General features: G+C 40.6%; 1 pseudogene; it reads right to left on the bottom strand.

Moving 5' to 3' along the window:
• Nucleotides 1-7,165: 7,165 nt before the first annotated feature.
• LOC149140819 (26S proteasome non-ATPase regulatory subunit 12 homolog A pseudogene) lies at nucleotides 7,166-7,714 on the bottom strand (annotated as a pseudogene).
• Nucleotides 7,715-24,118: the final 16,404 nt, after the last annotated feature.

The following is a 24,118-nucleotide window of genomic DNA, read 5'->3' on the forward strand; positions in this document are numbered from 1 at the left end:
GCATGAGATCAATGTCTTGGTCCTCTAGCTCTTATTTAGTCTCCATGTCTATTGCCTAAACCAACTGCTCAACCTACTGAGAAAGTTCCTGAACCTGCACCTTCTCACCCTATTCATCATCTACTGGCTCCTCCATTGTCTCAACCTGTATCTGCATAGTTTTCTCTATCAGCGTGACTTTTCATTCTTCTTATTCCTATTTCTACCTTTCTTCATGCTCTGTTCTCCTGAGCTCTTGTTTTGCTTTCAACTTCTTCTTCGTCTCCTGCAATCTCCTTTTCGTTTCTTCCAATACTTTCTTCTCCCTCTTTCTCTGTGCTACTCTCTTGTCACATTGTGGCCTCTTTTCTTCTATCTCCAAAGTTACTCTTTGAACAAGTGGATCTTCTTTGAACTTGTACCTTTTCTCATCCTCTGTGCTCTCAGCGATTTTACTCTTTCCTTTGTCTTGCACTGGTTTTCTACTCAATGATGTTGTTGTCGCTACTTCCTATGGTATTTCTCCCTACGGTGCTGCTTTCCATTCTACAACCATGATGACTGGTTCATTGAGCCTAGATAAGTTATAACAATACCTCTAAGGATCTTCCTTTGGCCAATGACACACCCCGTTGACCCATGGGAAGTACAACATCACATAGTGGTTCTTGTATATGTAGTGAGGATCTTATGGATTGAAACTCTTAGTTCCGACCCTAAAATTCTTCATGTCTTCGGTCTCAACATCTCCATATTTCAGGGTACGTATCTCATACAACCCAATCCACAAAGGAGGAGTAGGCCATGGGATCTTCTTCCTCCTATGCAGTGTTGCTGACAACCTGTTGAAGGTGCTCAACCCACCGACATCTAAGGGGATCTCCCCAATAAGAAGTCCCAATTAGACCTTAGACCATTTGGTGTAGGAGCCCTATTAGTGGGTCATACGGTAATGACTTGAACGCAATTTCACATAGAGGCAAGTAGGATAACTCTGTTGGTAGCAAGGGTGTGACAGCTGTAGTGAGCCAAGGAAGGTGCATGAGAGGTTCTAACACTTGGGGGTTAAGATGAGTGCACCCCTTGGAAGCTTTTGATAGCACGCAGTTAAGAAGGGAACACATGAGCTAAGATGCATCACAACATGGAAGGAAAGTTAGCAAGCAATCCAAATTGATGGTTAAACCAACAACACATTTCAGGAAGATTCATACATACATACACAAATAGCTAGATACATGCATTCGTAAGCAAACCAATACATATATCATTTAGAGCAAACCAGATAACATAGAATACAATACAACATATGCGTGAAACATGTTAGCTCTTGTTATATTAAGAAGTGTAAGTTCCAGTCATACAATACATCCATGTCCAACCACTAGTTCTGATAGTGGAATGTTACAGCCACAACCGCCTGCTCCTTCAAAGAAATGTACTAGCTCTGTGCAATGGAGGAGCCAAGGCTCATTAGAATATTGTCCAAGCTCTCTCTAAGATAGTCCTATCAGAAGCTTGGCTGACCAAAAGCCTTTACAATGAGTTATGAGGTTCTATTTATAGAAAAGGGTGGGGTGACCCTTGACATTCCCATTTGTGATAGTTCATCTACCTTCATGACTCTTCCTCTACTATATGGTTGTTACATCCAACTATTGACACTTGAAATTCCACTTGACAACACATTACATTACAATGCACATGTGCCCATGTGAGAAAAAATGACTTGAGCAAGCCATGCAAGACATCCCTGACACTCGGTCCTTTGTGGTGAGACCAACTCTTTGGCATGCCTATGATGGTGAAGGTGGTGAGTTAATACCAAGCTTGGTCGTCCATGATGGTCTTCATGCGCTACGTGGTGACATCTTGTTGAGGTGAACTCTTGCCTTCATTGCATCCAGGTGCATTGGTGTGGCTCCTCCATCCAACTCGTCTGCTAACATGCGCATGGTCTTCTTGGGTGTGGCTGAACTGGAAACACACTAATGCATAGTGTCCGTGTTGATCTTCTAGTGCGTTGTGGTGGTCATGCGCATCAAATGTCAACCACATGTTCAGCTCTAGTTGGACTTGCTTCTTGTCTTTGCCTCGATGAGTGTGCTAAATGGGTGGGATCACATGTGTGCACATGATGACATGCATATTGTTCAATTCCCTTGCATGTGGTCAACAACATTACTCACCATGTCTCCTCCATGCCAGCCGCTGGGATGGATCTTTAACTTGTACATGTGCAGTTTCATCCGTGAGTGCATGTTGTGCCCACTGTTGTAGATGTTCTTCCTTGAGTTGCTACTTGAGAACATGCAACTCCTTCTATGTTCCTTTCTTTTCCTTTGCATTATCTTCATGTTGCACCATCACCTCATAGGCTGAGTCTCCAAAGTGGCCTTCACTGTAGGTGGATTTGCTTGAGCTTGCAACTTTGTTCCACCTTTGTATTGTCAACAATGGTCCTCTTGCAATTGTTGCATCAGGTATTCTGCCTTCAGCTATTGTTCATGATTTTGCTTTTTGTGATGTTGTTGCGGCAATATCTTGATGTCCTTGTGTATGAACAACTTGATGTCTTCGTGGGTAGGCAAGTCCATATACACTTGATCGACTACATCCCCAAGTGTGCTCTAAATGGTATCTTCGACTCCACTCTCTTGGAAACTATTGTACTTGTACTGCTGAGCGACAGATGAACACCTGCGATACTTGGAGACATGGCAACACTCATGGAAAGAAATCCATTAATCGAAAACCAAAATGAACTTGAGAACTGAGTTGCAACATACCTGTGCGATTGATCATGAAGGTTTCACAATTTCTACCTGGAGGTCGGGAGTTTGACTTCCAAGACTACACAAGGCATAGTCTGGGCAGCTGGGAGGTTGACTGACTACTGTAATTTCACAATGCACAATCCATTATGGATGCTCACTGCTGAAATTACGCAATGCGCAATCTCAGCTGGAAATGGTTGTAGGCTCAGTGACTGCATTGCGTAATGTTCTAGGCCAGTAGTCACTACCCCTCAGAATTGCACAATGCAAGACTGGAGGGTAGTCACTGGGTAGAAATGTGCATTTCCTAAGAGGGAGACAAAGTCTTCCATCTCAGGATTGTGCAATGTTGTCTTGGTGAGGCAGAGTTTGGACCAAGGCTCCCCGGAATCACCGACGGGCAACTGAAAGAGTTCATGTGAATGTGAATTCATGGCGATACTAAGTGGAAGCATATGTGAATCATGGTGCATGCAAACTGTGAATGATAGAATCAAAAAACGGAACAACATGCATGTGGGTGAGGTGACTTGCCGAATCGACAACCGTTCATGGAAAACAGTTTCATGCATGCGACAACAGTGAGATGTTAATGAAAATTGAAACATTGCTAGTATAATATAGTATGTATCAAAATGACAGCAAGTGCTCACTGAAATCAAGTAGAAAGAATTCATACGAAGCGAAATACAAAAAGCACCAGAAATGCAACTTAAGACATGATAAGCGGGCTTACCCAAAAATAGTTGAGCTGAATGTGCCGACGGCTCCTAGCTGTGATGTGGGATGCCAGAGCTACAAGGTTGATGTTAGGAATGAGCTTTGTAGCATCCGGTTCATGAGTTTTGATAAAATCGAAGATGTGACGGGCATGCCACAAATCTAAGAAGAACGACACTTGGTGGGAGGTTTCTGAGATGATCCTTGCATGCAACCTCTGATTGCTAAAAATACATCACTGAAACAAGGGATTATTTTGCATGCTGCCTAGGTAAGAGCAGCCTATGCATGCAAATCAGTTCTTCTCAGTCCTAGAGGGAACCAGTCAACTGAGCTCCACATGCAAGAGGCTACTCAACTGCTGGGAGAAAATGCACATTTCTGGAAGGGAGATGGGTTGGCTGCCTAGAAGATTTGCACAATTTCTGGGCAGAGTAGCTGACTGCTACCCAGGATTGCACAATTCCTGGGCTGAGCAACAGGGAAAATTTTAAGAACCCCCCCTAAATCTATAAATATAATAAATGGGCGAATCTCCATGGTATATAGGAAAAATGGAAGGCGATTTTATCAATAATATAATATGTATATATAATTTTTTGGCGAATCTCTCACCAGGCATGGCGAATATTTTACTCAATTATAAAATCTTGTAAGATCTTGGCAAGTCTTTCACTAAATAATAAAACTTTGTAAAGTCCTAGTGAATCTTAGTATAGGCTACATGTTGGTTTAATTCCCCTATTTAAATAGGCTACATTCCAGGTGAATACCATGGGCCAATACCATGTGCCATTTTGGTGAATACCATGGGTCAATACCATGTGCCATTTTTATTTTTATTAATTCTAATATTAGGGTTAATAATGGTTTTTTGATGGTATTAATAACAATCTAGTCCATGGTATTTGTCCCATAGTATTTTGGCCATAGGTTTCACCTAAATATAACCCATTTTTTGAGTGTTCTTAAATATAAGGTGACTTATGGAGTAAATATAAAAAAAATGTTTTATTTGTTTACCATACCTCTCGTTTATTTATATTTTTATTAATTTACCATACCTGTTTTACAAATATAGTATTTGGCCCATAGGATTCACTTAAATAAAACCTCTTTCTTGAGCCTTCATAAATAGAACGAGGTTTATGGACTAAATATAAAAAGAGTTTTATTTATTTACGATACGTCTAGTTTATTTATATTTTTATTTATTTACCATACCTTTTGAGTAAGTATAAAAAGACGTTTTATTTATTTACCATACCTCCACTTTACTTATATTTTTATTTGTTTACACCCTTACATGTATATAAGGTGGCTTATGGAGTAAATATAAAAAATGTTTTATTTATTTACCATACCTCTCATTTATTTATATTTTTATTAATTTACCATACCTCTTTTATAAATATGGTATTTGGCCCATAGGATTCACTTAAATAAAACCTATTCTTGAAAATGGGCGAATGGAAGGTTGTAAGTCCTAATTTCAAGGGCTAAATTTACCTTTTTTAACCTCTCCCTTAAAATAAGGTGGGCTATTTGAGGTGATTTGTAAAAATGTACTATGATACAAAATATTCGCCCACTAAAAATTTAAAACCCCTTAATTTCGCCAAAGGGCGAACATTCACCCCTAAAATTATCCTTGCTGAGCAACCCTGCTAGGAGGAATTGTACAATTTTCTAGATGAAGCTTGATTGTAAAAATTGCACAATTCTAGAGCCGAACAGACTGCCAGATAGAATTATACATTTTTGGAGGGAACGCTGGTTGCCCTAAAAAATTGTGCAATTTCTTGAGGGAGCTGCTCAGCCTACAGATGGATGAAGTCTATAAGAACAACCTATGAGGGGAGTGCAACAAGCTCTGATGGAAAAGTTGTCTATCTGCAAGAAAATCACTCAAGCTTGTGTACTTGATGAAGCAATACATGTTGTTGTGAAAGGTTGGTAGGGAGGCTCCAAAATGAAGTTAAGGCAATATTTTGGAGGGTGGTTTTAACCGCTACAACACTTGGCGACACACTAGTAGAACTACAACTCTCTAAATGGACCTTTTTCATGAAAAACAAGTCTAATACCTCCGAAAGTGTTGTTTAGTTCTTAGTTCATCCTTGTTTCCACACTTGGTTGATTGTGAGATGTAGCATCTTCCATGATCTTGGTCAATTGACACACATTCCAAGCCAAGTCAACACTATTGTTTTGATTGGGGTTTAGGGGTATATTGGTGCACAAGAAGTATAGTCATCAGAGTCTTAGTTTCATCTCTGGTGTTACTTTGCTACCAGCAGGCCTGGATAGTACCTCGATGGAGTGACATAGGAACACAAGCATGGCTCCACTGCCAGTGAGCCTAGTCAGTACCCCGGTGGAGTTACTTACATCACCTCTCTGGACAAGAAGCCTTTCTCTTCTTTTGCCTTATTCAATTTCATTTTTTTTTTCAAACTTTTTTCACTTTTTCATTTTTTCATTTTTCATCTTCGTAACTATGAACAACTCTTTGTAACTATGAACAAAACTTATTTATTTCAGAGGTCGAAGAGGGATCCCGACTTATTGAGAGCATAAGAGGTTGTTCCTATAGAGAAGTATTTTATTATACCTTTGACATGCATGTTAAGGTTTTCCCCCTCACCTTTACTTAATTGGGTGTTGGACACCTAATCCTAAATGGTTAGTGTGGAAGTTGAATAGACTTAGCAGTCCAAGAGACCTTGGGATCTGAAACCCAAGAGTCACATATTGTACTATAAATGTATATTTGATGTTAATAAAACTGTATTGCATGATTTATCCTTCATATCTTTTGTGCTGTCCATGTGTGTTCAACATGGTATCAGAGCGGGCGATCTCGTGCCCTGCTCCATCGTGAGCCACTTGTTTTTCTGTGGCCTGTTATGTGCATGTCATTCCTGGCCCTCTGCCATATTCTTTTCCTGACATGCTGCCTCTGCCATATAACGCATCTGTGCAAGCCGTTCTGAGATGTCTGTCTTCCATATTCTATTTATGAGACCTGCGTTCTCTGTCCATTGCTCCTGTGCTGCGCACCTCTGCCATATGACTGTGTTTAATACGTTTTTCTAAATTCCTCACAGGCCAGAGGAACAGTGTAATCAAGTTGGTTGCATGCAGCCGATTGTAACGCATGCCATTTTCCGAATCTGGTGGTATGAATCCCCTTCGCTACGCCTCCACCCAACGGCTCCGTTTTGATCTTGTCTACAGGCATGTTACGCAAATGCTCCAGAGATAACTTTCCCCGCTCTTTCAACAGGGTGTCTAAAATATTCCGGATTCTGTAAGCTTTTGTTTCGGCTAAGCCACCACACCTAATGGCGTCCTCTACAGCCTTTGAATCTGCCTTGAGGACTTCCTCCCAGCTTTGGAATCTGGCCTTAAGTGAAACGAAAGCTCGTCTCGAATTTGCCTCAGTGGTATTCTGTGACAACAGGGTGCTTATCAAAGAATCCAACATTGTTTCTTGCGCTTCAGAAGGGGCAACCGAATGAATAGTTCCAGTTTGTCGATTAATTTTTCGATTGTGAAATTCGGGCACAGAACTCTGTTCTGTCTCTACCATTTCTTAGCATTCGCTTCATTCACTCAAGCTGTTAAAACAAAGTCGAAACCCTATTTTCCAACTTTCTTAAAGTTTACCTCTGTATTTCATGCTCTTATTTTGCTTGCAGATCTCTCTCCACTGCAACTTCTTGCATTAAGTCCGTAGCCTCGGCAATAAGACCCTGCTCCTCCTTGATTTTTGCAAGCTTCCTAACCAACCGGGCCCTTTCTATTTCGACATAAATCTTCCCAGCTGAGACATTATTCAGTGTTTTGATCAGTTCAACACGTGTATCGAGGTCAGGTGTCTCATCAATATATTGCATGGCTTGCTGAACCATCGCAGTGACTGCCTGCTTCAGCTGTGCTCTTTTCTTGGAAAGAATGCTAATTTGCTCACTTAGTGTCTTCCATGCACGCGCTTCATAACAAATCTGCACTATCGCCACTACCACCTTTCGAGTTCTAGAAACATCAGCAGCAAGCCTCATCTTCTTCTCTATATTTGAAAGAGCATCTATTGCAGCATCCAATTTGCCTTCCTGGAGGGCTACTTTCCTCTGCGCAGCAATTTCACGGTCAATAGAGTCCAGATCGGCTCCGGCAGGCCTCGCGGAGGGACGACCAGCGTCTGGAGGTCCCGTGGAAGCTTCTTCCTCCATAGCGCTCATGGTTGTTCCATCTTCCACCAGCACGCATTTTATGATCTAACGCGGTGTTTTTTCCGTGCGTTAAGGGATGGAGAGAGTCTTTTCTAATCTAGTTCTCACAGGTATTCACCAGTAAGATGGAATAGACAAATTGTTTGTTAAATACCGCTAAATGTTCTTAGAGCCCGTGAAGTTTCTTCTTTAAAAATATTGGGACAAATATTGTTGAGACATATATTGAGCCCGAAACCATCAACTGACTCGTTTTTGGGTTTTGAAATTCATACACTGTTCACCGCACCACATTTTTTGGCAAGATATATATTTCCTCCATTAGAAAGGCCGAGTGCATACTTTGGTGGTTGATAAATCACTGTTGGAAAGTCGAATGCTTTGTATTTTGCACAAGTCCATATTATCTTTGTTGTAGCAGACTCTTTTAGAGATGCCAAGTTGAATTGGTTAAATGATTTTGGTGATTGAAGTCGAGGAGTTCTTGCCTGTTCATTTTCAGAAACTTTGTTTCAGTCCTGTGGCTTTAATTTGAGAAGACAGTTGGTTCCAGGCCTAAAGCAATCTTTCTAAAGTTGGTTCGTGACCTGCATAGGCCAACTTTGTATGTTGGAAGATCTGTGTCCCTTATTTGAGTTCCCTTCAGCTGATTGCACCCTCTATTAATTGCTGGTTGAACAAGCTACGACAATCTGGAATCGTGGTATCAAACTGCATTTGCGTTGTTTTGAAGTGATATATATATACGGTGATATCTCGTTCCCTTTCATTACCAGCTCTCTGAACTGTAGGAAACAGAGTTGAGGCATATTTTTGGAGTGCATGAGATAGAACAAATCTGCCAGGCGTTTTAGTAGATTATCGTTCTCATTCTTACTTCCGCCTTTACTATAATATTGGAGTAACTTATTTCTGAAAGGAGCGCAGAACTAAAGAACCTGAACAACACTTTTGAGGTAGCATGGTTATACAATGATATGTGAAACATTTTAAATATTGAATGTGCGTTGTTTTTAAATATTGAATGTGCGCTGTTTTTAAATATTGAAATGCGCGCTGTCCAGTGATATTTGAAACTATCATATGATCCTGCCATTAGTTTTTGCTTCTCGACTTTTGCACATTTGCCAAGCACTTGGGTGTGTATAAACTACATATCCTTGTCAGCGTTAGTAGAGGAGGAAAAGTGATATTTACCCATGCCTTCCACAAGGATTCTGGAGAGACTACTTTACTTATAAATGAATAATATGCAGTGCGGCACACAGACAAGTTTTTGAGGACCCACAGAGTTTTTTGGATGCATGGATCTATAATATCCTTGGAGGAGTATGCCAATTGTATTGTTTGATGCAAGGAGTGTTGTTGACTGTTTGCATTAAACAGAGATTAGATTTAGAGATTTGATATGACAGTATTGACACAATATTCTTTGTAAATGCCTATGATAAAGCATCTATTGAGTTGGTACTGCTGACATTGTTGATCTATAGACATGTATTGATGAAGTGAAGTATGATTTCACATTCTAGGGTTTCAGAGAGCTTGACATTCCTTGATTCCACTGCTGCATAAAGATTTTGGTGAGCTGATTGTAATCTTTTATACTGCACACTAATCATTTGCTGACATTTATAAAGGATATTGTTGTGTACTGCGAGTAGATATTATTTTTCTGCATTAAGACAGATGGCCAGAATCAGTGAAGTATTAGAGTTCATGAAAACTCTTATGCAATCTACTGTTGATGACACATTACAAATCAACAAAGGATCTCCCTCAGAAATTCAGACATGCTTATATAATGCACAAGAAAAGATCGATTTTTTGCAGCTTGAATCACAGCTACAGCAAGAAGAGCTACATGTCAAAATAGACACCATTCTGAACCTGTTTCTGTTCAGAACATTGAAACAACCACCCATTAGCAACATGTTAATAATGGTACAGTTAATTCAAATAAAGCAGCAGTTGTATATGCAGATGCAGAAACTCAGTCTGCACTTCCCAAGCCCATCATCAGACCTTAGGAATAGCTTGTCCACAACAATCACAAAACTGGTCTTGGATATGACAAGGACTTGTCCTTTCATATTCCAGACTATGCCAAGCCCATTTAGTTTCAGAGTGCTGGATTCATTCATGACAGTTCACCTGCTTCTCATGACAGTTCAGCTTCAGCTATTCCAGAATTTGCCCCTCCTCCGCAACAACAACAACAGATCGTGAAATGCCAACACTGTGACCGAGTTGGCCATTTGAAAGATCATTGTTTTGATCTTCAACCATGTAAGCACTGTCATAAAACCAGTCATTCTTCACACAGATGCTTCAGAAACAAACGTCCTGCAAGAACAAAGATTCATCTTGGATGGATCGCTTCTTGGCAATGGGCATCAACAGCCAAGAAGATATTCCAAACACATGTCAGAACTTGTTCCAGAATATTGAACAGTCTTGCAGTTGAGTTTTATCCATCTTCTCACCTTGTACCTGACAGGGGGGGAAATGATGGTCATCTACAAGCTTCAAAGTCACATCAAGCGAGCCTGAGCCACAACCTGCCACACCAATTTCAGAGTTGTAGCCAGAGACAAAGATGCCCGTGAACATGCCTTTAGTTAGCACTCTGGGACACTTCCTCTAGCAGAAGACTTCAGCTTCTTGCCAGCTTTGGAAGAGTTCCAGGAACACAATTGAGAACACTTCCTCTAGCAGAAGACACCAGCTTCTTGCCAGTTTTGGAAGAGTTCCAGGAATTGCATTAAGCATTCCAGAGTTGTTGGTCATCCTTAAACCATCACAGGTTGAGACTTCCCTTTTCAGGTTGAAGTTTTACCTTTTATGTGGGGTGAGACCTCCCTTTTATGGTTGAAGGTTTCCCTCTTTAAAACAATAGGATCACTTCCTCTAGCAGAAAACTTCAGTTTCTTGCCAGTTTTGGAAGAGTTCCGAGAACTGCACTAAGCGTTCTAGTGTGGTCATCCTTAAACCACTGCCCTTTATACCAACATTTCATAGAGCACATTCAGCCTAGTGCTGCCATGCAGTTTTTGCACATTTTGTATTACAGCTCTCTTCTTGGACTCATACATAACCCTTCGGATTAAGGGGGGGAATGTTGGACACCTAATCATAAATGGTTAGTATGGAAGTTGAATAGACTTAGCAGTCCAAGAGACCTTGGGATCTGAAACCCAAGAGTCACATATTGTACTATAAATGTATATCTGATGTTAATAAAAATGTATTGCATGATTTATCCTTCATATCTTTTGTGCTGTCCATGTGTGTTCAACATTGGGCTAACAAGGGTTAACCCAAAAACAACTGACTAGAGTAGGTGATACTAGTCAGCGTGCAAACGTTGTGTTTTCACGAAGGTTTACTTCAAACAATACATATTTTCCATTGATGTATCATGGGCTGAAGACAACAAGTTCTTACATAAGAGAGTGGAAAATACATAACCAAATGTTGATAGTTCTACTAGTCCTCTTGAACTTTACCCATCTTGTTTCAAGAGTCATACATGATTTCATGTGAAACTAACCTATGAACAAAAAAAGAAAATAAGCAAAAAAGCAAAGAAGAAGAAGAAGCAAAAGAAAAAGCAAAGCGAGTAAGCAAACAAGTAAGCAGACAAACAAACCAATTAAAGCAAGTAAGCAAACAATCATGGAAGAAGACAGATTGAAAGAAAACGCTACTCCTACTCCTAAGCTAACAGTGTATGGTTCATCTCACATGAAGTGATACTTCCAATACAGCCACCAGCGCATTAGTTGACCCATGTTGGTGAAGTCATGGTTCGTGAATAAGACAACTGTGTGAACCAGCAAACAAGAAATCTGTAACAGTGAAGACAAACACACTCCGAGTTTAAAAGCATCCACAAGACAACAATGAGTGAAATCACATGACATGCACTCTCTAGACTTGCCATGGTGTTGTGCTACACTATGTGTGGATGTCAAGTGTATGAATTCTCTTGACTGTGACAAGAAAGCAAATGTGAGAAAGGTAGATTCTAATGAGTGATGGTATCGTGTAGTTCGAGTGCAGGAAGTGAAATTTGGGTGTTTGGTTGCTCTTCAATGAAAAGAAAAGAGTGATGAGGAGCCTTGAGTGTTTCAATAATTTCCTAACTGGAATTGAAACTAACTACACGAGAGTGAGGGTCTGACATAACCATTAGCTCAGGCTGAAGTACCTCGACAGCCAATGGGGTTTCAACTTCGTTGACAGATAGATCATCATAGACCAGTGCCTTGGAAAGATTAACAACGATTGAATCAACATCGTGATAGGATGAGGAATTAGATAGATCAATACAACCAAGATCAGAAAATTTAGGATGTTTTTCAGCATCCTCATGATTTTATGAATCAGGCAAAGGGGTAGATGAGAAGTAAAAATGTCTGCCCTCTGTGTTTTCAAAAATGAAAGATGACAAATCAGATAGATTTCTGGAGGAAGTTGTTTCCTCTTCGCAACGTGATGTCGGACTGACATCCGACGTGTCTTATGAATGATAAAAAGTAGAAACATCCAGAAATGAGTTTTCACTCGGGAAATCAACAACGAGAGAATCACAAGGGATGTTGGGATAAAGCAGATGAGGCACGACTGAAAGGGATTCATCCTTCATCGTGGTTTCTTCTTTAGATTCACACACACACTCATCATGAATGATGGTGTAAATTGGCTGCACTACACCAACTCCATCTGCAGCTCGATCCTTGTTTACATCTGGTGAGGGGTCCGGAATGGAAGAGAACAAAATAGTAAAATCCAGAGGATCAACAGAACGCGGGGATGGAGGTTGAGGGAACGAATCCACGTGACAACCAACAAGCTTGAAATCCAAATCTACATAGATATCAAGAGGTGGGTTGGGAGGATGTTACAGTTCAATAGATGTGTGTACTTATTCTCCCACATCACTCTGCGTGGTGGAGCTGTTTGATGACATAAAGGCGGGCAGTCACTTGTGATAGCAACTATGCCTGCCTGTGATTGCACAACTCCATCACCGAAGTGTATTGAGTGGGGTTTGGATATGTGAAGAAGATACTCAAATCTTCCATCAAGAAATTCCCAATCAATATCATCTTCGGGGAATTAGTATGCAAGATTACAAAATTGTGTGTAAAACTGATCAACAAATTCATTGGGTGCTTTTTGTAATTTCATAATTTCTTTGTTGAGTGCTTTACAGTCAGATTGATTGAAAGCACGTCTATCTCTGTGACCAGATGAGAAAGAGAATGAATAGATTTTTCGGGAAGCGTGGCACACTGGTATATTGGGTGCTCTTGAAGCATGTAGATGAACATTGTGCAGGTCATGTATTCTTCAAATATTCCATGCCTTTCGCATGAGCCTACAATGCTGACCACGTTCCTAACTAAGGCTATGTGGCCTCCACCATCATATGTTTTATGAGACAAGTTATCCAAGAGATTTTCTGAGATAATGAAATCGTTTCCATAAGATATACACTCTAGAAGAGAAACTCGGTAGTTAGTCATGATAGATATGTAGAGATTCATAACATATGTGAGGACTCAACTTGTCATCTAGCCCTCCTTCTGGCACCAAAACATTGACAGTGTTGGACCCGCAAAAATGTAAGGGGATCTCCCTGGTAATAAGTCCCAATTAGACCTCATATCATTTGGTGTAGGAGTCCCAACAGTGAGTCGTATGGTAATGCCTTGGCCGCGATTTCACACAAAGGAAAGTAGGATAAATCTGTTGGTAGCAAGGGTGTGACAGCTGTAGTGAGCCAAGGAAGGTGCATGAGAGGTTCTAACACACGGGGGTTGAGATGAGTGCACCCCTTGGAAACCTATGATAGCACGCAGTTAAGAAGGGAACACATGAGCGAAAATGCATCACAACATGGAAGGCAAGTTAGCAAGCAATCCAAAGTGATGGTTAAACCAAAAACACATTTCAGGAAGATTCATACATACATACACAGATAGCTATACATGCATGTGTAAGAAAACCAATACATATATCATTTAGAGTAAACTAGATAGAATAGAATACAATAAAACATATGCATGAAACGTGTTGGCTCTTGTTATATTAAGAAGTGTAAGTTCTAGTCCTACAATACATCCATGTCCAACCACTAGTTTTGATAGCGTAACATTACAGCCTCAACTGCCTTCTCCTCCAAAGAGATGTACTAGCTTTGTGCAGAGGAGAAGCCAAGGCTTGTTACAATACTATCCAAGCTCTCTCCAAGATAGTCCTATTGGAAGCTTGGCTGACCAAAATCCTTTACAATGAGTTATGAGGTTATATTTATAGCAAAGGGTGGGGTGACCCTTAACATTCCCCTTTGTGATAGTTCATCTACCCTCATGACTCTTCATCTACTCTATGGTTGTTACATCCAACTATTGACACTTGAACTTCCACTTGACAAGATGTTACATTATAATGCACACGTGCCCATGTGAGACAAAATGGCTTGAGAAATCCATGCAATACATCACTGACACATGGTCCATTGTGGTGATACCAACACTTTGGCAAGCTTTTGATGGTGAAGGTGGTGAGTTGATGCCAAGCTTGGTCATCTATGATGGTGTGCATGCACTCCATGGTGACATCTTGCTGAAACAAACTCTTTCCTCCATTACATCCAGGTGCATTAGTGTTGCTCCTCTATCCAACTCGCCTGCTAACATGTGCATTGTCTTCTTAGGTGTGGCCAAACCAGAAAAAAACTAATGCATAGTGTCAATGTTGATCTTCCAGTGTGTGGTGGTCATCATGTGGATCAACTATCAACTACATGTTCAGCTCCAGTTAGACTTGCTTCTTTTATTTGCCTCACTGAGTGTGCTGAATGGGTGGGATCACATGCATGTGAAATATGACATGCATGCTAGTGAATTCCCTTGCATGAAATCAACAACACTTCTCACCATGTCTTCTCTTTGTCAGCTGCTGGTATGGATATTTAACTTGTACGGGGGTAGTTTCATCTGTGAGTGCATGTTGCACCTAATGTTGTACCTGTTCTTCCTTGAGTTGTTGCATGAGCACATGCAACTCCTTCTCTATTATATTCTCTTCATTTGCATGATATTATGTCATGCCATCACCTCATAGCCCGAGTCTCCAAAGTTTCTTTCACCACAAGTGGATCTGCTTGAGCTTGCAACTTTTTTTTGCCTTGGTATTGTCAACAACCTTCCTCTTGCATTCATTGCATCCTGTATACTACCTTCAGTTGTTGTTCATGATGTTGCTCATTGTGATGTTGCTGCCATAATATCTTGATTTCCTTGTCTATGAACAACTTAATGTATTTGTGGGTAGGTAATTCGATAGCCACTTGACCGACTGCATCCCCAAGTGTGCTCTGAATGGTGTCTTCGACTCTGCTCTCTTGGAAACCATTGTACCTATCCTGCTGAGAGGCAGATGAACACCTACGATACCTGTAGACATGGAAACACTCATGGAAAGAAATCCATCATTTGAAAACCAAAATGAACTTGAGAACTAACTTGTAACATACCTGTGTGACTAATCATGAAGGTTCCGTAGTTTCCGTTGGGAGTTCGGGAGACTGATTGCCAAGAATGTGTAATGCATAGTATGGGATTTTGGGAGGATAAATGACTGCCGGAACTGCGCAATGTACAGTCCAGTCTAGCTATTAACAATTGGAATTTTGCAATACATAATCTTAGCTCGCAATTGTTGCAGGCTTAGTGACTGCATTGTGTAATCTTCTGGGCTAGCAGTCACTACCCCTCAAAATTACACAATGCAAGACTGGAGGGCAGTCACTAGGTAGAAATGCACATTTCCTAAGAGGAAGATAGATTCTTCCCTCTCAGGATTGCGTGATGTTGTCATGGTGAGGCAGAGTTTGGGCCAAGGCTACCCAGACTCACCAACGGGTAACTGAAAGCAAATGTGAATGGGAATGCATGGCAATCCTGAGTGGAAGAATAAGTGAATGATCGCACATGCAAATGATGAATGACAGATTCATAAAATGAAACAACATGCATGTGGGTGAGGCGAATTACCGAATCGGCCACTGTTGTGAAAAACAATTTCCTGCATGCAATAGTAGTGAGGTGTTAACGAAAACTAAAATAATGCTAGTATAAGCTAGTATGTATCAAAACGACAACAAGCATCAATGAGATCAAGCAGAAAGCATTCATACAAAGTGAAACATGAAAAGCACCAGAAATGAAACTCAAGACATGGAAAGCATGCTTACCCAAAAAGAGTTAAGCTGAACATGTCGACGACTCCTAGATGCGATGTGGAATGCCAGAGTTGCAACGTTGATGTTAGGAATGAGATCTGTAGTGTTCGGTTCATGAGTTTTGATAAAATCAAAGATGTGATGTACATGCCGCAAATCTAGGAAGAGCGACACTTGGTGGGAGGTTTTTGAGATGATCCTTGCATGCAACCTCTGTCTGCTAAAAATAGATCCACGAAACAAGGGATGCCTTTGCATGATGCCTCGAGAAGAGCAATCCATGTATGAAAATCAGTTTTGTTTAGTCCCTAAGGGAACTGGTCAATTCAACTACACATGCAAGAGGCTTTTCAACTATCAAGAGAAAATTCGCATTTCTGGAAGGGAGTTGGGTTGGCTGCCCAGGAGATTTGTGTAATTTCTGGACAAAGCAGCTGATTGCTGCCTAGGATTGCATAATTCCTAGGCTGAGTAGCCCTACTAGGAGGAATTTTGTAATATTTTGGATGAAGCCTAACTCGCAGAATTGCGCAATTCTGGAGCCCAGTAGGTTGTGAAACCAAATTGAGCAATTTCTGGAGGGAAGGCTGGTTTCCCTCCAGAACTGCACAATTTCTTGAGCGAGATTGTTAGTCTGTAGCAAGTCGGGAAGAACAGCCTGTGAGGGGATTGCAACAAGCTCTAATGGAAAGGCTATCTATCTACAAGAAAATCACTGAATCTTGTGTACTTGATGAAGCAAGACATGCTTCTATGAAATGTTGGTAGGGAGGCTCCAAAACGAAGTAAAGACAAAATTTTGGAGGGTGGTTGTAGCCACTACAACACAACCCTGTGGAAATGTGGTATGAAACCTCTTACATGACCATATTGTTGATGGAAAATGTGGGTAAGTCATGCAGAGGGTTCTCCATGCCAGACATTTTGATGAGGGTGCCACCAAGTGAGTCATACCAATCTGCAATATTGAACAATTCCTGCATCACTTCCTTGGACATGAAAGGTGGGTCCTATTCAAATATCATCTTGTACAGCAGGGCGATGAAGTGGTTAGAAAACTTCGTCATAACTCCTTAGTAGTTTCACTTAGAGCGCAACTTGCAATAAACATTCACAACTTTCTCTAATATTTTCCACATCCAACCCATGCTAGGGAACACTTGTTAGCACAAATTGTATTAAACAGGTACATAGACATATATAATATTTCTTGTCCATCCTTAGGTGGACTCCAGACATTTGACACATGCACTTTTAGCTGAAGAGCCAACATGTCCAACCAGTTGAAAGGCCTTCCTTCATTTTCCAACTGATCAAACATAACAACCTAACTCTCTAGTAAGGTCTCTGTGCTCTCTTCACCATACAAGTGACACGCAAAGATGACCAGGAGTTGGTAAGCCCTCTAGAGTGACTTTGTCTTATAGATCTAGTTGGGCATTCTCCTAAACTTCGATGCCTCTTTTACCCAATGCTTCAAGATATCTCTTAAGTTCACATTTTTATTAGGAGTGAAGAAGAGTGCATCCATGTAGCTCACTAGTTGCGGAAAGTGATACATATGATGGTAGTTTTTCTTCCTAAATGTGGCAAGTTGTGTCCCACTGGTGCTTCTCAGTGTCATAGTCTAGGGATCAGTATGTGAGACAATCTAGTGAATAATATTCGTGCACGAGAAGTCGGGGTACCTGCATGCAACCTTGTACAAGATTAACTTATAAATGTTGACATAGACTTGATGATATTCCTTGAAAGTGCCTACAAATATGTAGTTTATCTCTTGGAATGTGATCTTCATGTCCTTATCTATGAACAACTACGTGTCTGCATAGATGGGCAAGTTTATTGGCACATGTTCAGCCACGTCTCCAATGCTTCTCTTTAAAGTGTCCCTTGATCTAGCTCTCCTGGAAACGATGATGCCTATACTGCTAAGAGACTTCTCAACAACTGATGTACCTAGAGACAAAGATGACACTCATTACAAGAAAATGGCAGTTAAAAAACACAATGTACTTCAACTATCGATCATGCAGCAAGCCCAATGACTGTTGGGAAAGATTGCATAGTGGTGAATCTGAAAGCTGGGAGTCTGTTAGTTGGAACTGCGCATTACATAGTCCCATCTGCGAGTGAGATATAGTGCTGACTGTAACTCCGGAGAGTGCAATCCAGTGAGGTTGACTATGGACTAGAACTGCACAATGCGTAGTTCAGTTCAACTTGACTGCTGGCTAGGACTACGCATTACGCAATCCCAGTGGGAAAGACTGGGAACTGGCTCCCAGAACTTCAAAAATAACAGCTGGAGGCCAGTGGCAGGCAACCTCTATGCAATCGCTGGAGCCAAGGCAAAGCCTCGAGCTTAGGAATGCGCAGAGCATGCCATGCAAACTAAGATCTGAGCTAAGGCAACCTATATCTGCCTGGGGGTAACTTGAAAACAAGTATATACAAAAGTGTAGCAAAGCATGGTGCAGATAAGAGTGAATGATCATGCATACAATTAAAACCAATGTAGGAATTAGTGAAATGGACAAACAATGAAGCTGGTGGAGAGGGTCACTGCAAATGCAATCGTTACTGCAAAAAAAATGTTATGCATGTGATGGTTAATAAAGACAATGAAAAACTTGAAACAACACTTATACAACTTAAAACTAACTAAAACGCTAGAATTATCTCAATAAAACATGTAAAACAAGACTCACAGAAGCCACGAAATAAAAGCGACAAAAAAATCATGAAAATAATCAAAAAGAAAAAGTTACCTGGAAAAGTTGTGTCGACTATGCTAAAGGTTCCTAGATGTCTTTGGAATGTCAGAGATCCAAGATCGAATGTGTAAAATGAGCTCTGGGGCATCGTTTAAATAGATTTTTTAGATTTAGGGTTTATGGCGCACATACCACAAATATAGGAAAAAGCGACACTTGGTGGGAAGTTTCTAAAATCAACTTGCATGTAACTCCTAGTGCTAAAAATAGGTCCCTATTTTTTCAGGATCTTTTTACTTTTTTCCTTTTCGGGAGACAATTTTCATGCATGCATGGAAAGATTGCGCAGTTCTAGAGGGAACCAGGAAACTTGCTGGCACACTGTGGTGAAGTAAAATTATAAGTGCCGACACGAACAAATTCCTCTAGCCCGATGATGGGTCTAGCCACAATAGATACATTCTATGGAAGATTTCCTTAGATTAGAACCAAATAAGAGGGCCTACCTCTTTGTCCGCTTGTCATATTTGATGATGTCCTTGCCTGATCCCTCCAGCTATCTCTCACTTCGTTCTTCAAGCACAACAAACAACAAACGTGACAATAGACAAATTACAATTCAACATTCTTAACAAGTCAAGAAACATTAAGCCACGAATGTATAATATAACAAAACATGTAGGAAATCAATCGATAGTTGCATATATTAATATCACAGAGAGATTACAACCATTTTTCCTGACATTGTAGTCCTCCTCTGACATGACCAGGTTCCCAGCCACTTCTACTAGCATTCCATGATGGCCTCAAGAAACAATAGTTTTAAGGTTCTTCCCTTTAGGCTTCACTCCAAACCAAGATCACACTTCTCCCTCACACAACTAGATAGCTACAACTAGTAATAGCTTGTTGTCTACTCTAAACCAAAATATTATAAGCACACCAATATCAAAACTCTAACTAGCTTGTGCTTGGCAAGAAGGGAAGTTTATATGGGAAATATGGATGGGAGATGGATCCTCCTCTCATGGGGGAAGCTCTTATTCCTTGAGGTAGTTCCATCATTATAGGGGAAGGGAGTTGAAACCAACATCCTCGACCCCATCCGGCCAAACCATTTACTAGACTTCTATTATGAAGCTTCTAGAGATGGAAGATTCAGCTCCAAATTTAAAAAAAATTCCAAAACAGGATCGGCATGATTGGAACACAGCTCAGTCGCACTAGTCGGTGTGAGGGATAGTGCTAATCTCTGCACGTCAGTGCGAGGAAGACAAATTTCATTAGCGTCGGTCTTATAAACTGGGCAAAACAAAAGTTTTAGGGGAAATGGTGCAAAAGGGAATTGATCTGCTCATGAAGGGGGACACAATGGGAATTTCTTCATGAATGCAAAGCATGCAGGGTTCACTGTAGAGTTCCTCGAGGATCAAGGAATGGGGAGTATAGGGATAGTGACAATTTTTTTTGTAACATATGCCCCCTAAAGCATGAAGGCCAAGTTAAGCTGAGGGATGCGATGCTTTATAAATCAGTGCAGGGAACTGGTCTATCATCTGAAAACCTTTAATAAAGTATAGATACATATACATAAACTGAGATCTCCTTCAAATGATACATGAATCGCGGCATGGACACAACCATCCGGAGAATGATCGTGTAACAAGATCGACGTATGGGTGCAACTATCCTTCAAATAGGATCATAATGAAACCAAGGTATGGTCACATCCATCCAATAATGAGAAGGATAACATATGATAACTCATGGTCTGGTCGTAGCCAGCCATCTGAAAGAGACATGCATATCATCATAACCATGTCACACCATTTCGCAACCTGGAATTGTGTGATCTAAGTTCAGGGTCTTGCGCTCCAACATGACCCGATCAAAGTATAGATTATAACATGTGAATATATGTTTTGACATCGAACATGCTAGAAAGTCACTTGATTACCAGTCAATGATGTAAACTATTAACAAGTGCAAGAGAAACCACCAATAATGACAATGGTCCTCAAGGTACTATCAGCACAATTCACAGAATGTGAATAGAGGAACTGAATTCGAACACTTGTGAAATCACTTGATTGAAAGCCAATGATGTGAACACATCTTAGAGTGTGAAGAACTTGCCATTAGGGCATGCAACCTCTAAGGTACTGGAAGGGAGTCTTTTGGTGAACTTCCTGGATAATGAGTTGAAGTTGACGGAAAGCGACTGTGTCAAAGGAGGGCCATAATGAATCCCACATCATCGATGCAAGACGAGAGGATGCAAAATGATTTTGGATGATACAGAGAATTAGAAGTAAGTGTAACTATAGAAGGATAACTGTTGAACATATCAGCAACACAGCTGGAAGTTTTGCAGCTTTTGGATTCATAGGATTGGTGGTCATGATGACATGGCGGAGATAAAATGGAAGGCAAAAATGAATGGCCCAACCTAGGAAGGTCAACGATACAAAGGAGGATGTCCCAACTTGACACGAAGAAAAGAGTGCCATGTTCAAGAGGAAGCTGCTGACACAACTAATAGATTTCCAAATTTTCCCCCACCATTTCTGGCAGGTACGCCAATTATTTCTAATCGCAAGCTTGAAGGGGATAACATATGATTGTACTTTAAGTTCATCCTTCGGATGAATCCAACCTAGTAAATTTAACGAGCCCTAGGAAGGAGAAGCTCACGTTCATCATGGTGATGAATGTGATGTCATTTAATAGTTTAACGAGTCTGAAAAAAGCGTAACTCAATACCTTTTTCATATTTAGAGAGTTTGAAAAATACATGTAAAAGAAAACTCCACATGGTCCCTTTGCATACGTTTGTGTCTCTGGAGCCTGAAAAGGTAGAAAATAATACTCAAAAGAATCGCTTGACCATTTTAGTCAAGGAGTACCTTTTTCATAAATAGTGTCTCCCGGCCTAAAAACGGGTAAACTTATACTGGGCGCACGACATTTCACATCTGTTAACGAGTTCAAAATGAAAATGGCTCGGCCATCTTTTCGCTTTTAAAGGGTTAGAAAAGAGGTGAAAGTGGACCCCCCATTTTTATTCTTTTTAAAGAGTCAAAAGGGAAAAATACTAGGCAATCTTTTCATATGAGTTTAACGAGTCGAGAAAAGAGCTGAAACATGACTCATCATCATCGTCAAACATCCATCACTTGTTGTTGCACAAGTAAGGTAAAGTGTATTATTGAGTCCTTGAGGAAAAATAGGTCAACATATTTACAAAAACTGATATTTTCATGAAAAAATGAATAAAAAGGGGAAAAGTAAATATATTTTTACCATTTACCATTTTACCTTTGTTTTGAAGACTTTTCTCACTTTTTCCCTAATTGTTCCAGAGCAGATTGTGAGAGATCCGGGAGGTCAATCGACGAGCTGCAAGTTCCAGGTAATAGCCGAAGCCTTGAGCTCCATTTTCATGTTCTTTATTTCTGCTTTTAGCCATTTTTTAGATTTTTTAAGGAGGTTTTTGAAAATATTTTTCGCCCTTAGTTGGTGTCATTTCCGGGCACAGAATCACGCTGGTCGGGGGTGTTTAACACAGCCATCTATGCCGATCAGCGCAACTTTTTTTAAAACAAGTGCACAGACACTATGGATAGGGAAAAACCATATTCCCTCAAAAACTGACCATTTAAACTTGAATTTTATGTGCCAAGGATGATTATTGACTCAAATTAATGGTTTTTCCAGGAGAGAATCACTAAAAATGGTGGACTAGAAAGAATGGGAACATGAAGATGTTGACACCCAGGAAATGAATGACCCAAATTGCCTGCAGGCTTTGAGGGCTTGCGGGATCCCCAAATTGCTTCTTACACTAGGGATGCGGGCCCAGCCCGAGCTACTCAAGATATCTTTGTCTGATTAGCGACCAGGAGTTGGAGTTGGAAACTTCAGATATATAATTCATCACTGGACTGTCCCGTAGAGGGGAACTAGTGAACTTGTATAGTTCACGTCCAATTGGGGCAAACATATCTTCCTTTCTTACCGGACACTGCCCTCAGGCCCTGAAATCTAGGAGTGGGAAGATAGAGATCTCTAGTGTTCAGGATATGACACTGAGAGTGCTTCTGTTGAATATCAACAGAGTGGCGAGGTCCTAGGAAGAACATGAGACTAACAAGTTGAAGTTCCTTTATGCTATTGACTACACAGCTCCTACGATCTTCAACTGGGCAAAGGCCATGAAGATCAACATAAAGCGCCAGCTGACCAAAGCTAAGGTGGGGAATCTAAAGAAATTTGGCTTCAGATCAGTGCTTGTGACGTTCTTCCTGGAATGAGTACCATTGTTCTAGTATCAGTTGACTGAGGTAGATATTGCTATGCCACATGATCCGTGGATGGCTCACTGGAGCTATTTGATGCCCAGGATCACTGGGGTTCCGCACATGTTATACCGACCTGCATTCTTTTCATGGCTACGATGACAAAAAATCGTTATGGAGGACTGACCATACAACATCACTGATTTCTGAGGAGATCCAGACATGCCCTTACCAGATGGAGAGGACTTCGATGACGAAGGTAAAAAACCAAAATTTTTAATTTTGATATTTTTAATTGTTTTTCATATATATGCATTTATAACATCTCTCTTGTTAATGCAGACGTTGGACCAGAGCAGCATGATGGGATGTCCCCAATAGCCAAGCATGTCCCCCACCCCATTGATGTAGTCACCCCTTATAAGGAAGGGAGTGACAACGAGGAGGAGATCCCGAGGAACATTGAGGGGTTGACTCGTGGTATCCCAGAGTATGTTCAGGTAGAAGACATTCCTTGTCAATACCAGAGACATACTATTGGAGTCTTGGAGCGGATCCACCAATTGGTGATTCGTGTTGCATGAGCTGTATCAGCTACCACGATCACCATGCTGATTAGTTTCTAGGTCTACTACTTACATATTTTTTGAGGCCTGTGTGCCACAAATAAATGAGGCCTATGAGATGCTAATGTCATTTTGACACACTTATTATTTTTTGGGGTTCTTATGTGTCAAATATTATCACCATATATATATGTATGTTATATTTTACTATCTACTATGGTACAAATGGTTTGTTTTATCTTTCACATGTTTCATAAATGTCTGTCCAACACATGATTAGCTAATGCATTTGTTAATGTATTCATGCATCTAAGAATATGATGATATCAAAGTTCCTTCGCAATAGACGAATACAGAGATACATTCTCAATATTTGAGGGTTTCTGATGGAATATTGCCCATTGAGTTGAAGAATGACAAGCTGTGAATCTAGGTTGACAACCAGTTCTCTGATTCCCAAAGCGATGGCTTCTAACAACAGTTTTATGACTGCACTATATTCAACAATTTTGTTGGTTGTGTGACCTAGAAAGATACCTTGAAGGTCAATCAACTCACCATTACGG

Source organism: Pinus tabuliformis, chromosome X, assembly GCF_031772625.1.
Source record: "Pinus tabuliformis cultivar Carrire ecotype Pingquan chromosome X, CPIR1, whole genome shotgun sequence".
In the NCBI taxonomy this organism is placed as follows: domain Eukaryota; kingdom Viridiplantae; phylum Streptophyta; class Pinopsida; order Pinales; family Pinaceae; genus Pinus; species Pinus tabuliformis.